We start from the raw sequence: 15,118 nt of genomic DNA, 5'->3' as shown, positions 1-15,118 counted from the left end.
TTCAGCTAACTATTACTGGTGTGAAACCTATGGTTTTTTCAGTGAATTTCAAAGGTTTTTTAAATGCTAATTCCTAACTATAACGTTTGTGAAACCTATGGTTTTTCAGTGAATTTCTAAGGTTTTTTAAAACTTAATTCCTTGCAATTTCGAGTTTGTAACATACGATTTTTAAAGTGAATTATTACGTTTTTTTAGTTGTTTTTTTTATAACTTTTAATTATTATATTTTTTATATATATAATTATTCTTTTCTAAATTTAATTTTCCAAAGTATTTTTCCTGTATTTTTTTTTTTATCATTTTACCCCGGAGCGCTCAAGGTACGCGCATCGGTAAGCACACCCGGTAGCGAAGCGAGAGGACTATTCCCGCGTGCAGAAAAAAAAGTATGTATTTAAAGTAAATAATAATGCAAGACATTCAGTGGCATACTTATAAAAGTAGTATTTTTGATTTTAAATAACCGTATTTTAACTTTAAACGCATTTCCTAAAATCTAATAAAACATCAATTAGGCGCGCCGCGTAAGCACCCCCGGAAGCGCCTACGTACGTGCCGCGTAAGCGCCCCCGGAAGCGCCTACGTACGTGCCGCGTAAGCGCCCCCGGAAGCGCTTCGGTGCGTGCAGCGTAAGCGCGTCAAGTCTAGTGACCTTAAAATACCACTTTTCATTGGATATTAACAGTTTTTTTTACAACTAATGAAAACCCCACCCATTTCCTTCACTATCTCTTTCATTTTGGAGAGAGCAAGACCTATTCTCTTCTTGTCTTCAATTCTTTGCAAAGAATGGCTGCAAGACCACCAAGCAGCAGTGATGAAAATTATGAGTTTCTCTAGGAGGATCCTCCTCAGCCAAAAGTGAAGGAGCACTTCATATGGAAATTTTTTACACTTCCAGAAGGGGAGAAAAGGGTAAATGCACCTAAAGTGGAGTGCAAGATTTGCCACACTGTTCTTTCTCGTGGTGACCGTACCAAAAAATATAGTTTTGGGAACTCCACGATGATTAGGCATGTTCAAAGGAGGCACCCCCAGAACTATGCCCGGGAGAGTGTCAGGGACCTGGCACGGAATGCCCCGAGAGATGGCGCCTCAACTTCCACCGGAGGAGCAACATCATCGGGGAGAGGAAGATCAATGGAGCTGATACCCAACATTCAGCCTGTTTTCACTGACATCAACATTAGGTGTAAGCAGTGTAATGAACTGCTTTGTGTTGGAGAGCAGAGTATCCTCCTGATTGTTCGCAAAAGGGAAGAACACCGCTACCCTCCCCAGCCCTAATTTTTCCCCTTATTTTTGCTCCTGTTGAGCAGTTTGGCATTCCCTGTTTCTGTTTTTGTTCTGATAAAAATACCAAAAAAAATAATTTAAAACGTTCAGAAAAAGAAAACAAAAAAAAACTAAAAAAGAAGAAAGAAAACAGTTCTTTTTAGAACTACCTCCAATTCTCCAAAAAGAGCTACATTCTTTACAAATTTAAAAGCAGTGAGTGAAGTGGACTGCAGTGAGAGAAGAAATGAAAATGAGTGAGGAACCAAAGAAAAGGACGAGAGGGGAAGGGAAGTGAAGTAGGGGGATTGAAAGAAGGTGTGTGTGGGAGGTGAGTGAGGGGAAGGGGAGTGAACATGGGAAATGAGGACAAGTGAGGAAAGCGGAGTAAGGAAACGGGGATGAGGAGGGTAAGAGAAGAGCAGTGAGGTTGATGAAAGAGTGGTGATAGAGAGTGGATAAAGGCAACTGAGCGTGAGACAAGGAGAGTGAGGGAGTGAGGAGACAGAAGAAATGAAGGAAAGACTGAGAGGAGAGGACTGAGTGAGGGAGCAAAGAAAGATAATTAAGGGGATGTAGGTGAGTTATACGGAGTAAGTGTGATGGAAGAGGAGTGAGAGAGTGAAGGGACGGAGGTAGTGAAGCTTAGACAGAGGTAGTGAGAGAAAGAGTGAGTGAAGAGGAGTAAGGTGAGTAAAGTAAGGGGAATGAGTGAGTGAGCGAAGGAAGGAAAGAGAGGGGAAGAGGACTGAAGCATAGCTACTGAGAGAAAATGGGTGGGGGATGAAAGTAAAGGGAAAAGAACAGAAAGATATGGAATGAGGGGTAGTGAGGGAACCAGACTAAGGGAACGGGAGTGAAAGAGCGGCAGAGAGCATGAGAAAAGAGGGATGAAAGAGGGTGGATAAAAGTGAGTGAGGGTAAGACAAAGGGAGTGAGGAAGTGAGGAGATAGAGATACAGAAGGAAAGAGTGTCAGAAAGGTACTGAGTGAAGGAACAAAGAAAAATAAGTGAGGGAGTGTAGCTGAGTTATAGGGAGTAAGAGTAAGAGAAGAGGAGTGAGAGACTAAGAGGACGGAGAGAATGAGGCTAACAGAGAGAGAATGAGGGAAGGGGAGTGTAGAAGTAAGAGGACAGAGGGAGTAAGAGAAGGAGTTAATGAAGTGGAGTAAGGACAGTAAGGGAAGGGAAAAGAGTGAAGGAGCGAAGGAAGGGAAGAGAGAGGAAGGGAAGTAAAACAGGAGATCTGAAAGAAAGTGAGTGTGGAAGTGTGGCTGAGTTATAGGGAGTGAACGTGACAGAAGAGGAGCGACAGACTAAGAGGACGGAGAGAATGAGGCTAACAGAGAGAGAATGAGGGAAGGGGAGTGTAGAAGTAAGAGGATAGAGGGAGTGAGAGAGGGAGTTAGTTAAGTGGAGTAAGGAGAGTAAGGGAAGGGGAATGAGTGAATGACTGAATGAGCGAAGGAAGGAAAGAGAGGGGAAGAGGACTGAAGCATATCTACTGAGAGAAAGTGAGTTGGGGATGAAAGTAAAGGGAAAAGAAGAGAAAGATATGGAATGAGGGGTAGTGAGGGAACCAGACTAAGAGAACGGGAGTGAAAGAACGGCAGAGAGCATGGGTAAAGAAGGATGAAAGAGGGTGGATAAAAGTGAGTGAGGGTAAGACAAAGGGAGTGAAGAAGTGAGGGGATAGAGGTACTGAAGGAAAGAGTGACAGAAAGGGACTGAGTGAGGGAGCAAAGAAAGATAAGTGAGGGAGTGTGGCTGAGTTATACAGAGTGAGTGGAAGAGAAGAGGAAAGAAAGACTAAGAGGACGGAGAGAATGAGGCTAACAGAGAGAGAATGAGGGAAGGGGAGTGTAGAAGTAAGAAGACAGAGGGAGTAAGAGAAGGAGTTAGTGAAGTGGAGTAAGGAAAGTAAGGGAAGGGAAAAGAGTGAAGGAGCAAAGGAAGGTAAGAGAGAGGAAGGGAAGAAAAACAGGAGATCTGAAAGAAAGTGAGTGTGGAAGTGTGGCTGAGTTATAGGCAGTGAGTGTGATAGAAGAGGAGGTAGAGACTAGGAGGACAGAGAGAATGAGGCTAACAGAGAGAGAATGAGGGAAGAGGAGTGTAGAAGTAAGAAGACAGAGGGATTAAGAGAAGGAGTTAGTGAAGTGGAGAAAGGAGAGTAAGGGAAGGGAAAAGAGTGAAGGAAGGGAAGAGAGAGGAAGGAAAGTAAAGGAGAAGGTCTGAAAGAAAGTGAGTGTGGGAGGGGAGTGAAGAAAAGGGGAGTAAACATGGGGATTGAGAGTAAGTGAGGGAAGCGCAGTATGGGAACGGGGGTGTGGGTGGGTGAGAGAAGAGTAGTGAGGTTAAGGAAAAGAGTGTTGAGAAGGTAAATTTTGTACATCAATCTTACCTTATATGTAATGTAAACTTAATTACATATTTTCAGTAAATGTATTATCTGTGAAAGAGAAAAAAAAGTAAGTTATAATATTTACAATATAGATTTTACAATACAAGAGACAAAGCAGGAGATTTAAAATCATAAAAGGGTAGTAAGAGATAAAGTAGGAGTGATGAACTCAGAAAAAAAACAAAGGAATGGTGAAGGTCAGAGAGAGTGAAAAAGAATTAGAGGGAGAGCAAATTACTAAAAGGATAATGACATGGATACATTCAGTGATAGAGAAGAAGAGCAGGAGAGAGAAATTAAGTGAAAGTGAGTAAGATACTAAAGAATGTGCATTAGGAAAACTAAAGGAAGAAAGGGGAGTAAAGAAAGGGGAGTGAGTGACAGGGAAGCAGGAGTGAGTGATGGTGGATTCATGACAATGAGGGATGGAAGGTGAGTGAGGGTGAATTTATGGTCGTAAGACAGTGAGGGGACAATGGGAGTGATGGTAACAGAGAGGGAGTGAGGGAAGACAAGTGATAATATAAGAGAACAGAGGGAGTGACAGAAAGATTGAGTAAAGGGCAGTAAGGCGAGTAAGGGAATGAGAATGACTGAGGGAGCAAAGGAAGGAAAGAAGGGGAAGAGAAGTGAAGCAAAGGGTCTTGGAAAAGGTGAGTGCATGAGGAGAGAAAGAGGAAGGGGAGTTAAGGATTATGGACAAGGATAACTAAGGGAACCGGAGTAAGGGAACAAGGGTGAGGGAGGGTGAGTGAAGGGCAGTGAGGTTAAGGAAAGAGAGAAGATAGAGGGAGGATAAAAGCAGGTGAGCATGAGACAAGGGTAGTAAAGGAGTGAGGACATAGAGGTAGTAAAGGAAAGAGTGACAGAAAGGGACTGAGTGAGAGAGCAAAGAAAGGTAAGTAAGGCAGTGTGGGTGAGTTATAGGGAGTGAGCGTGATGGAAGAGGAGTGAGAGAATGGGAGAACCGAGAGAGTGAGGCTAAGAGAGAGGGAGTGAGGGAAGGGGAGTGAGGATGTGAGAGGACAGACGGAGTGAGAGAAGGAGTGAGTGAAGTGGAGTAAGGTGAGTGAGAGAAGGGGAATTATTGAGGGAGAAAGATAGGAAAGAAGGGGAAGGGGAGTGAAATAGAGTGACTGACAGCTGGAAAGTGGTGGATGGGAGAGAGGGAAAGGGCAGTGAAGGAATGGAGAATGAGGATAAGTGAGGAAAGTGGAATAAGGCAAGGGAGGTGAGGGAGAGTGAGAGAAGGCCAGTGAGGGTGAGTTAAGAGGAGTGATAGAGGGTGGAAAAAGGTGAGTGAGCATAAGACAAGGGGAGAAAAATATAAATTTGATAATACAAAATACAAAATAATTTGTATACCATGTTATATGGTTTATTTTTTCTGTTCTCAGAATATATTGAATTTCACTTAAAACAGTGACTTCAATACTACTCATCATATAACAGCGTTAAAAAAACACAATCAAAATGATTGTGTTTAAAAAACCCATACAACGTTTCAATAAATAATGTAAAAAGTTTAAAAAACATATCTTAACTCACTTTTGATCCATGTACTTTTCCACGAGGCCAAGTAGTATATGGAAAGTCCTTTTCTTTGGAAATTACTCAAGAGTATTCTTAATCTCTCATTTAGCCGAGTTTCTGAAAGAAAAGCTCCAACATCTTTTACATTATGAAACAATAGTTTTATTTCCACCTCTAGCTTATTTTTTATTAATATTTCCTATAATACTCACAGCACACACTACGTGATACACTTATACTACCTCAAATGCCACAAATCTCGCACCTCGCACAGTTGCTCCAGAACCATGAAAAGACGAGCGTAGACCCAAGTTTGGTGTTGATTTGTTTTATTCAGAAACAGCACCAGCAGCAATCACAACGCATTTCGACAGATCCCTGCCTTAATCACATGACAACATTGATGAGTACCACATCAATTTTAAAGTGACAGTGCATTCATTGTCGTGAAAAACATACTAGAAATGTAGTAAGGGCTCAAATGCTTCTTTCTGTCAACACCACAAAGTTCAAATATTATGTAGAAATAAAACATTTTAAAAGGAAAAATCCTGAAATGATACTTTGGGCCATTGTAATTACCACTCAATGTGTATATGTATTGTCCATATACCAATTAATTTTGACAATTTCTGTCTCAAATGCATAAGTAATCTTCAATGCCCCTGGTTGTTCTCATCCATGCTAAAGTAAACAATTGGAAGTGATAATATATATATGTATATACACACACACACACACACACAGGTAGTTAGGAAGTCAAATACCCCTTCGCTGCTATCAAGACCAGAGCAATAGGAGTTTACCTCTAAGTAACTTAAGAAATCCTGAGGGTGTCAACTTAACCAAATCTTTTTCACTTTATATTATAAATATTGAGGGGTTGTTCGATGTTCATCCAAAAAGCTTCTCACAGTATGCTATCTGCCAACAGAAAAAAGAATTATGATTGGTTGCATTCTTATTGCTCTTTTCATTATGTGATCCATTGTGAAAAGGCAGGCAGATGAGTCTCACTATAGTGCTTTGGTTGCGATACCCACAAGCAGAAAGAACCTAATCAGTACATTTGACCTGGTAGACAGTCTAAATTTCGAGTTTTAAATACCAAGTTTAAAATATCGAGTGGAGGGAATATTGACTGTCAATAATATAGTGGTAAAGAATATCGATATGCAGGTAAAAAATATTGTTTGGCATAATATCAAAGTCAGTAATTTTGTCAGTCATAATACCATTGTTATAAATATCGAATCTTTGTTTTAGTGTTTTAAATGTTACATATGTGTTAAAAGTATATATTATTTTATATAATGTATGTTTGATTTTTTTTAAAGTAAAGAGTTTTATGTTAAATTATTTTCGTGTATTTGAGTTCTGTAGCAGGCTGTGGGTTTATAAGGGAATAGGGTGAGAAGTAAATTAATTACACTATATTAATTAAGAGTATTGGGGAATTTATTATCTATATGTTAATTCATTTTTGGATAATTTTATTCCATAGCGGGTTTTGGGTTTATAGGAGAAGTGTGTGGGATGTAATCTAATTAAAATAAATTAATTTATTAATACATTAATTACCAGTTTTGTTTTTAATAATGTATATTGTTAATTGTGTTAAATAATTAATTAATAATTAATTATAACGTTAATAATAATAATAATTATTGTATTGGTAAATATGGTAATTGTTTTTAAAAGTTATTAATTAGTTAATAATTTGATATTAATTAGTAATAATTAATTTAATAATATGTTAATTGTGTACTTTATTTAGGAGTGGGTTGAGTGTTGATAGGGGAGTAGGGTGGGAAGTGATTTAATTTGTATTAAAATGTTTAATATTTTTAATATAATATTTATTTAAAGTTATTTTATAGTGTTACTTGTGTGAATGAATTTATATTTAATGGTTATTAATGATATTGTAAATTGTTATTAGTTAATTAATTAATTGATAACTAATTATGTTAAGTCATTATTATTTTACAATATTGGTGGTGACGTTTATAGGGGAATATGGTGGGAGGTAAAACAATTACATTTAATTGTTATTTAATGTTAATTATATTGCAGGTGTGGAAATACTATATGAATCCCCTACGTTATCCAACACTTTCACAACTGTTATGCTTGGTGAAGTGGGAATAGTAAATTATTCTCACCCACTATTCAATACTTACCCTGCTGTTGCACTCGCTGGAGTTGGAATAGTACATTTTACACACCCGCTATCCAACACTTTCTCTGCTGTTGCACTCACAGGAGTGGGAATAGTAATTTTACCCTCCTGCTATCCAACACTTTCCCTACTGTTACACTTGGTATACTGGGAATTGTAAATTATTCCCACACGCTATCCAACACTTTCTCTACAGTTGCACTTGCTGGAATCGGAATAGTAATTTTTAACCACCAGCTGTCCAACATTTTACCTACTGTTGACTCACTGGAGTGGGAATAGTCATTTTTACACCCCCGCTATCAAACGCTTTCCCCACTGTTACACTTGGTTGTGTGGGAATAGTAAATTATTCCTACTCGCTATCCAACACTTTCTCTACTGTTGCACTTGCTGGTGTGGGAATAGTAATTGTTACTCACCAGCTATCCAACACTTTCCCTACTGTTACACTTTTTGGAGTGGGAATAGTGATTTATACCCTGCCGCTATCCAACACTTTCCCTACTGTTGCATTCACTGGAGTGGCAATAGTAATGTTTACCTACCCGCTATCCAACGCTTTCCCTACTGTTACAATTGTTGGAGTGGGAATAGTCATTTTATCTCCTACCCTATGCAATGTTTTCTCTACTGTTATAATTAATGTAGTGTAAAATATTATTTAAAAATAATAATAATGTTAATAATTTAATTTATTATATAGAAAATTAATGTGTATATTTATATTGCAGGTTCATTTAGATATATATGTATTTATAATGTAAATTGTTTTAACATTTTATAATTACATTTAATAATGATTTAATTATGTATTAATATTATTAAGTTAATATACAGATACAAATTAATTATGCATGTTTCATATTTTTTACATGACATTTATTATTTATTAATTTTTATTTTTTTTAATAATTCTAATTATGTTTTATGTAATTCTATTTATAATTTAAATAATTTTATATTATTTTTAAGACATTAAAGAAAATCAATATTTTTGTACAACTATATTTTTAACAACAATATATTGGTTTCGATATTTTTGTACTTACCTTTATAGAGATAGGAAGTCGATATTTTGTCCATAAATATGTTGGTGGTGATATTCTGGTACCTCGATATTTTGACTGACGATATTATGTCAGTGATCCATTTGACCTATGTTATGCCACCCGCCGTCCATTCCAGCTCAAGGAATTGCTGGAACATTGACTGATATGATAATCACTTCTTCTGGACACTTTTGTGTAGCCTTGTGCTAAACATTACAAATATATGAGGAGCAATATTTCAAAATGCAAGTCATTAGACAGATGCTCTGCATCATTTTTAGTACATACCTTTCTTATATTTCATATTTTATTGTCAAACATTTTAATATAAATGTTCTTAAATTAATGTATGATTGTGGATACAAATTGTTACAAGTTCAAATGAAAAATTCTCATTAGATTTCATACCCTTATTATATGTGTGTATATGTGGCATTTCTAAAGTGCAAACCAATTCAAAAGATAGAGGAGCACTCTACAGGGTCTTAGACGAGAATAAAGTAAACAGGTATTAGGTTTACAGAGTATTAATGCGTTGAGATGTAGTGTTCTTTAAAAGGGTACGTTTCCAGCTCTTCCCTAAACTGGAACATCATTGGTGCCATCAAGATACATACATGAATGCTGCTCTAGATCCTGTGTGGATAGATGGAAAAGGTCTACTATCTAGTTAATTCTTCTTCACACAAATTAGTCTACAAACTTATGGTTTCCTGGCTGCAGGTGCCCAGATGACCACCTAGTGTAGTGAGCTACTGTGCAAGATAAGGGGAGGTGCTGATAGGGGTGGCTTTGTAAATGAAGGAGCTGAATTTTGAAGATGGTGTGACCCGGCAAGGGAATCCAATGGAATTCCATCAGGATGGGAGTGATGAGATAATATTTATTCTCCCCTGAATGAGATATGGTGCTGCATGTAGGATGGCCTTTTAAATAGAGGCAGGCTCTAGTCCTGAAGGCCATGGAGCAGGGCCTCACCCCAATCCTGCTGCCAAGATTTGACTGTTTGGACTGAAGTTCTGAATTTGCTTTCTGTAGCAACAGTTTACTTCCTTTTGGGTGAGTTTGATGTCAGGGCATGGGAGAATCCAGGGGACTTGGCATTCAGTGAATATTACTGGAGTTCTGTCTCGGATTGGTTGGGTTTCAGGTAGGTGATGGAAATCTAGGTCTAGATGAATTGCAAACAGTGTTTGAGGTGTTGTATGTCTGAAGTAGAGGAGACTTTCAAATAGAGTTGTAACAATGGCATATTGATGAATCTTGATACTACCTGAGAGTAGAGAATCAATTGACTCCATATGGAACTTGAAGATGACAAGGGTCAGTATGGAACCCTGGGGGATTCCACAGGTGTTGAGGATGTTTTAAGCCCTGCAGGTGCCCAGGAAAACAAACTGGTGTTGATTGGCAAGGTAGGAGGAAAACGAGTAAAGAGCATTATTAGTGAATCCCATTTGAGACTCCATTGTGCATATGAGAGTGTGATGACCAACTCTGTCGAAGGTAGCTGGTCAGGCAATATCAAAAGACATGGGTCATTTTTACCTCTGGTCAGTATTACATTATCTATGATGTGTAAGGTAGCAGCCTCAATGTTTCAGCGTGATCTGACGCCAGGCCTGTAGTTGTGCAGAAGATGGCTAGCATTAATGTGATCCTTGAGTTGAACATAAACTTATTTTTCAATGATATTGCAAACTAATGGTATGTGAGTAAAGGGACTACAGTTGGTAGGTCATCAGGTGTAGTGTAGGTTCTTTAGAGAGTTTCTGTAAAGATGTCTTGAGAGTTTGAGGCATTGACAGTGGTGAACAGGGGTGGGAGAGTATCCCCAGAGAGTGTTTCGTTGAAGGATGTAGGTAACAAATCATCTGCTTAGAAAGTAGCCAGGAGGATGTTGAATATTACTGCAACAACTGCAAGCAGTAGGGTTGAGAAAGATGATCAATTTGGGATTTTATGGGAACGGGTGGGTATAAAAGGTAAAGGTGGCTTGGAGTTGTCAGTTCTCTGTTGGATTTTCTGTATTTCTTCACTGCAAAAGTGGCTGATGGCATTGCATTTTTCTATTTAATGAGGAATAAGTCGGTCCGGTTGATGGTTGATTGTATTGAAAAGCATCTGCTTCTACTACATGCTGGCTTTATTGATGGAGTTGGTATAGTTCTTTGTTTTGACTCATGACCTGTCTGCGTGTTGCTTGCAGGGACTTCAGTATCATGGGTTCAGCGGGGTTCTGTGTTTCTCCCATTGACTTTCATGTTTTCAGATGAATTTTTTATTATAAGCATGGAATTAAGAATTCTACACTGCTGAAAGCTTTGATTTTCACTTGGTTGTTTTAATGGGGGAATGAATGTTCACATATTTTTCACCAAAAAAGTTGAAGTTCCTTAGAGGGGTGTTGGCATTAGACATGGAGTTTGTGTGAGTTTAAGTATTACATTGTGTTTGGACAAGTCTTTGAAGAATATGAAGTTTTTGTCCTATCTTTTGGATTGATGTTGGTTTTTTGGCAGTATGGTGAGCAGGTAGATAGGGGTGGCGATGTGGGCAGTCCAAGTCCGGGATGTGGGTGGTTTGCATTTGATTGTTGGTGATGTTGAGAAGGCAAGGCTGAGGATGTGACCTTTGTAGTGTGTTGGTTGTGTGACATGCTTTACCCCATTGACCATGTATAGGACATGGAGAAGGATGTCTCTTCTGTTTTATGAGCTTGTGTTGTCTGAGAGGTTGAATGCACCAAAGAGGGTGGTGTGGGCATGTTGGATGGACGTGATGGAAAGGAGATCTAATAAATTCTCAATTAAGTCCTTGTTTTACCTAGGAGGCCTGGAGACAAGATGGAAGGAGATGGAAGATGGGGAATGAAGTCCTCATACCTGGATTCTTTTTTTAAAGATGATATTGGTAGGAAGCCTGTGATATCACTTCCTGTGGAGTTGGAAGATGGGAATGAAGTCCTCTTACCTCACTTCTTCTTTTTTTTTGGGAAACAAATTTCATTAACTTTTCAAATATACAGACCTGGAGATTTGAGAGACATTAGGCAGCACATTATTGGTAAAGAATATCAAATATAGACATTAATCCTCCTCTCACCATGTTTAGTCTGATTTAAAACATATTATGATAACACTTGAATTAACCTAAATCTAACAATGCCCCGTGCCTTCATACATTATAGTTTGGGTCACACACATCACCAAGTATGTCCATGAGTAGAGCTGCATCCTCTCCGTTCTTACACATAAGTTATCATCTCGGTATCCAATTGACCGTCCGCTGCGTTATGTGTTTAGGGGAATTTTCCTATAGGTGGCCCACCTTGTCCAAATGTTGATGTGCTTCTGCGGGCATCCTTGGGTGATTAAGACAGGGAGTTGAAACTCCATAGTGAAATCCATACCTGTCTTGCAGAGTGATACTCGGGTGGAGTATCTGCCTTAAATTGAATGGTTATGTCTTGTTTAGCTAATGTGAGACCTAAAAATAAAAGGTGTCTTCTGTATCCATGAAATGAAATGAAATGAAATGAAAAAGAATTTCTAAAGCGCATGGCTGCCCTTGAGCGTCCCAGCGCTACGTGTACACACAGACAGACCTCCTCTGAACCGCATCCCGAGAAGTTAGTCATTCTGGGGGAAAAGGAACGTTTTCAGAGATTTTCGGAATCTGGTCAGGTTAGGTTCTTTCCTCATTGATGTTGGGAGGGAGTTCCATAGCTGGCCCGCATTTATTGAGAAGCGGCGTCCTCCGGCCCTTGCTCTTTTTGCTCTCGGGATAGCTACCAGGTTTTCCTCGCCAGAGCGGAGCGTTCGTGATGATTTGTAAGGGCGGATCAGATCTCTGAGGATCGGAGGGCCTGTGCCTTGGAGGACTCTGAACACTGTACAGAGCGCTTTGAATTTCACTCTCGCTCTTATGGGCAGCCAATGGAGTGCTTTCAAGGCCGGTTTCGCTGACGTTCTTCTGGGTGTATTCGTCAGCAGTCTTGCGGCTGCATTCTGTGCCCTCTGGAGCACGTTCAGGGTGTATTCCGGTGCAGCCAGGAAAAGGGCGTTGTTATAATCCAGTCTTGACAAAATAAGGCCCTGTACCAGCAATTTCCTGGAGTCTAGTGGGAGTAAGGGCATAACTTTCCGTATTGAGCGGAGCAGCCCATAGCAACACCCTGCGGTTTTTTTCGCCTGAGTGTGCATCGACAGCTCCGGTTCAAGCCAGACGCCAAGACTTTTTATGGATCCCTTCGGGGTCGGAGGATCTCCTAAGCAGGCCGGCCACATACATTTGGGGAGGGAGGTGCAGAGATTTCCCAGCAACATCACCTCGGTTTTGGAGGCATTAAGCTTGAGTCTTGAGTCGGCCATCCATGCCATGATGTTGGTAAGGCAGGCGGCAAACTTCTCACCGTGGTTTTCTGCGAGCGAGAGCGAAACAATCAATTGGGTGTCATCCGCGTACGTTGCGAGTTTCACTCCAAAGGGTGCGACCTCCCCCTCCAGTGGGGCCATGTAGATGTTAAAAAGCGTAGGGCTCAGTGAAGAGCCCTGCGGGACACCACACTGAAGGGGGGTGGGCACTGATCTATTGTTGCCCTCGCACACTTGATATGTTCGATCACTCAAGAATGACGTTAGCCAGGTGAGCGCCAGGCCTCTTACTCCCAGCTCCTCCACCCGGTGGATCAAGATCTTGTGATCCACCGTGTCAAATGCCGCGCTCAGATCCAGGAGGACCAGGGCTGCTGATCCTCCTGAATCTAAGATGCACCTGCCCTCTTCTACCATGGTGATCAGCGCCGAGTCAGTGCCCTGACCGGGCCGAAAGCCAGTCTGGGTGTGCCGTAACAACTCGTTGGATTCCAAAAAGGATGAGAGTTGCCGGTTAACCCATTTCTCAGCGATCTTTCCCATCCCTGGCAGTAAGGAGATTAACCCCTATGCCATCTGTACCATGTAGGAGTGTTAATTTTGGGAATCTCGGCATACCCCATGCCAATACCTCTGTCAGACAACTGAGCACCCCTCGCCAAAACCGATCTAGGAATACACAGGTCCAAGTTGTGCGTATGAAGGTGCTGTCTTCTGATTGTCACCGGAGGCAGAGCGGAGTCACAATTAGTCCCCCCGTCCACAGTCTATGTTGGGTGTAATACACCCTGTGTAAGTATTTAAATTGAATAGGGCGGAGTCAGGTAGAGATTGCTGTCTCGCTTGGCAATTGAAGTGCCTCTGCACCATCATCTTTGTCTATTGGTCCTACATCAGTTTTGAAAATACCTCTTAAGGAATCTAAGGTCTATCAGGGACTAGAGTTTTGTAGATCTTGGATATTTTGTGTTCCCCTATGTCCCCCATCAGAAGTTTGCCTTCTAGTGTGTTTAATTTTGGTAGATTGGTCAGATCTTTAATGTATGGGAGAAGGACCTGTCTTAGTTGTAGGAATTTGTAAAATTGAGCATGGGGAATGATTCTTTTAGAGGTCCTCAAAGGAATTATGGACCGTTCCTCTCATGACATCTCCAAGGGCTGAGATTCCTATTCGATCCCTGTTGCTGAATCCCTGGAGGTCCACCATTTGTGGGAACAACCTGTTTTGCCACAGCAGGGTTTCCCGTGTCAGGCTGCCCCACCAGCCAATTCTATGAAGGGTCTGTTGCCAGGTCAAGATAACTACCCTTGGTGCAGGGGGAAGATCTTTGGGTTCAGTCCTGCTATATAAAAATGAGTGAATGGAGGGCTCCCCATAATCCATTGTTCGAGTCTATAAGTGGAATCATCTCTGGACCCATACCACCACTCATTCAGTATCTGCAGGTGTGCAGAGGCATGATAGGATTGTTTGTCTGCAACAGCTATACCCCCTCAGTAAGTGGATTGTATCCATGTGCGTCAGGCCACTTAGGCAGTGCTACCCCCCACAGGAAGGGTCCCAGAGTGGCGATGATTTGGCAGAACCAGGGCAGGGGGATTGGATAGGGGTGAGAATGTAGTTGATATATTATTCTGCGCAAGGAGACCATCTTGAAGATGGCTGATCTTCCGTTCAGGGACAGGGAAAGTGCGGACCAGTTTTTAACCTTCATTTTGTACCTCTCTGTTGTTTCGTCTAGGTTACGTTTTCAGGAAATGGTTTCGGTGTCAGATTTGTGAACCCATGTGTTACCGTTGTAAGTCCCTCCACCCATTGGTCATTCCCCAGTGACTCTCTTATAGGCCAAACCAGCGATTCAGAGGCATTCATGTGTAGATCTGATGTTTCTCAAAATAAAATTGCATAATCTGTAGTATTCTGTGGCCTGATCGGTGAGGGTTGGTTAGAAAGAATAAGATCTCATCTGCATATAGAGCAATACAATCCGAGATTTCGAGGGGTCTACTCAAAGCTGCAATAGAGTGCATCTATTCTCACCAGGTTGCGAGAGGCTCCATGGCAAGAGCGAAAAGCAGGGGGAGAGGGGGCAACCTTGTCAATTCCATGCTGAATTGGGCCGATGTAGCCCCAGCCACCCGGATTGAGGCCCTAAGGACTGTATATAATCGGGACCCCATATTCAAATGCCGCAGTAATATGAACATGTAGGTCCAGATGACCGAGACGAATGCTTTATCCATATCTACTAGTAGTAGGGTAGCTGGTCTATCTAGCTTAATGGTGGCTATCGC

The sequence above is a fragment of the Lissotriton vulgaris genome, chromosome 11 (assembly GCF_964263255.1).
Source record: "Lissotriton vulgaris chromosome 11, aLisVul1.2, whole genome shotgun sequence".
NCBI classification, from domain to species: Eukaryota; Metazoa; Chordata; class Amphibia; order Caudata; family Salamandridae; genus Lissotriton; species Lissotriton vulgaris.
The sequence above is the reverse complement of the archived record's forward strand: the minus strand, read 5'-3'. Positions refer to the sequence as shown.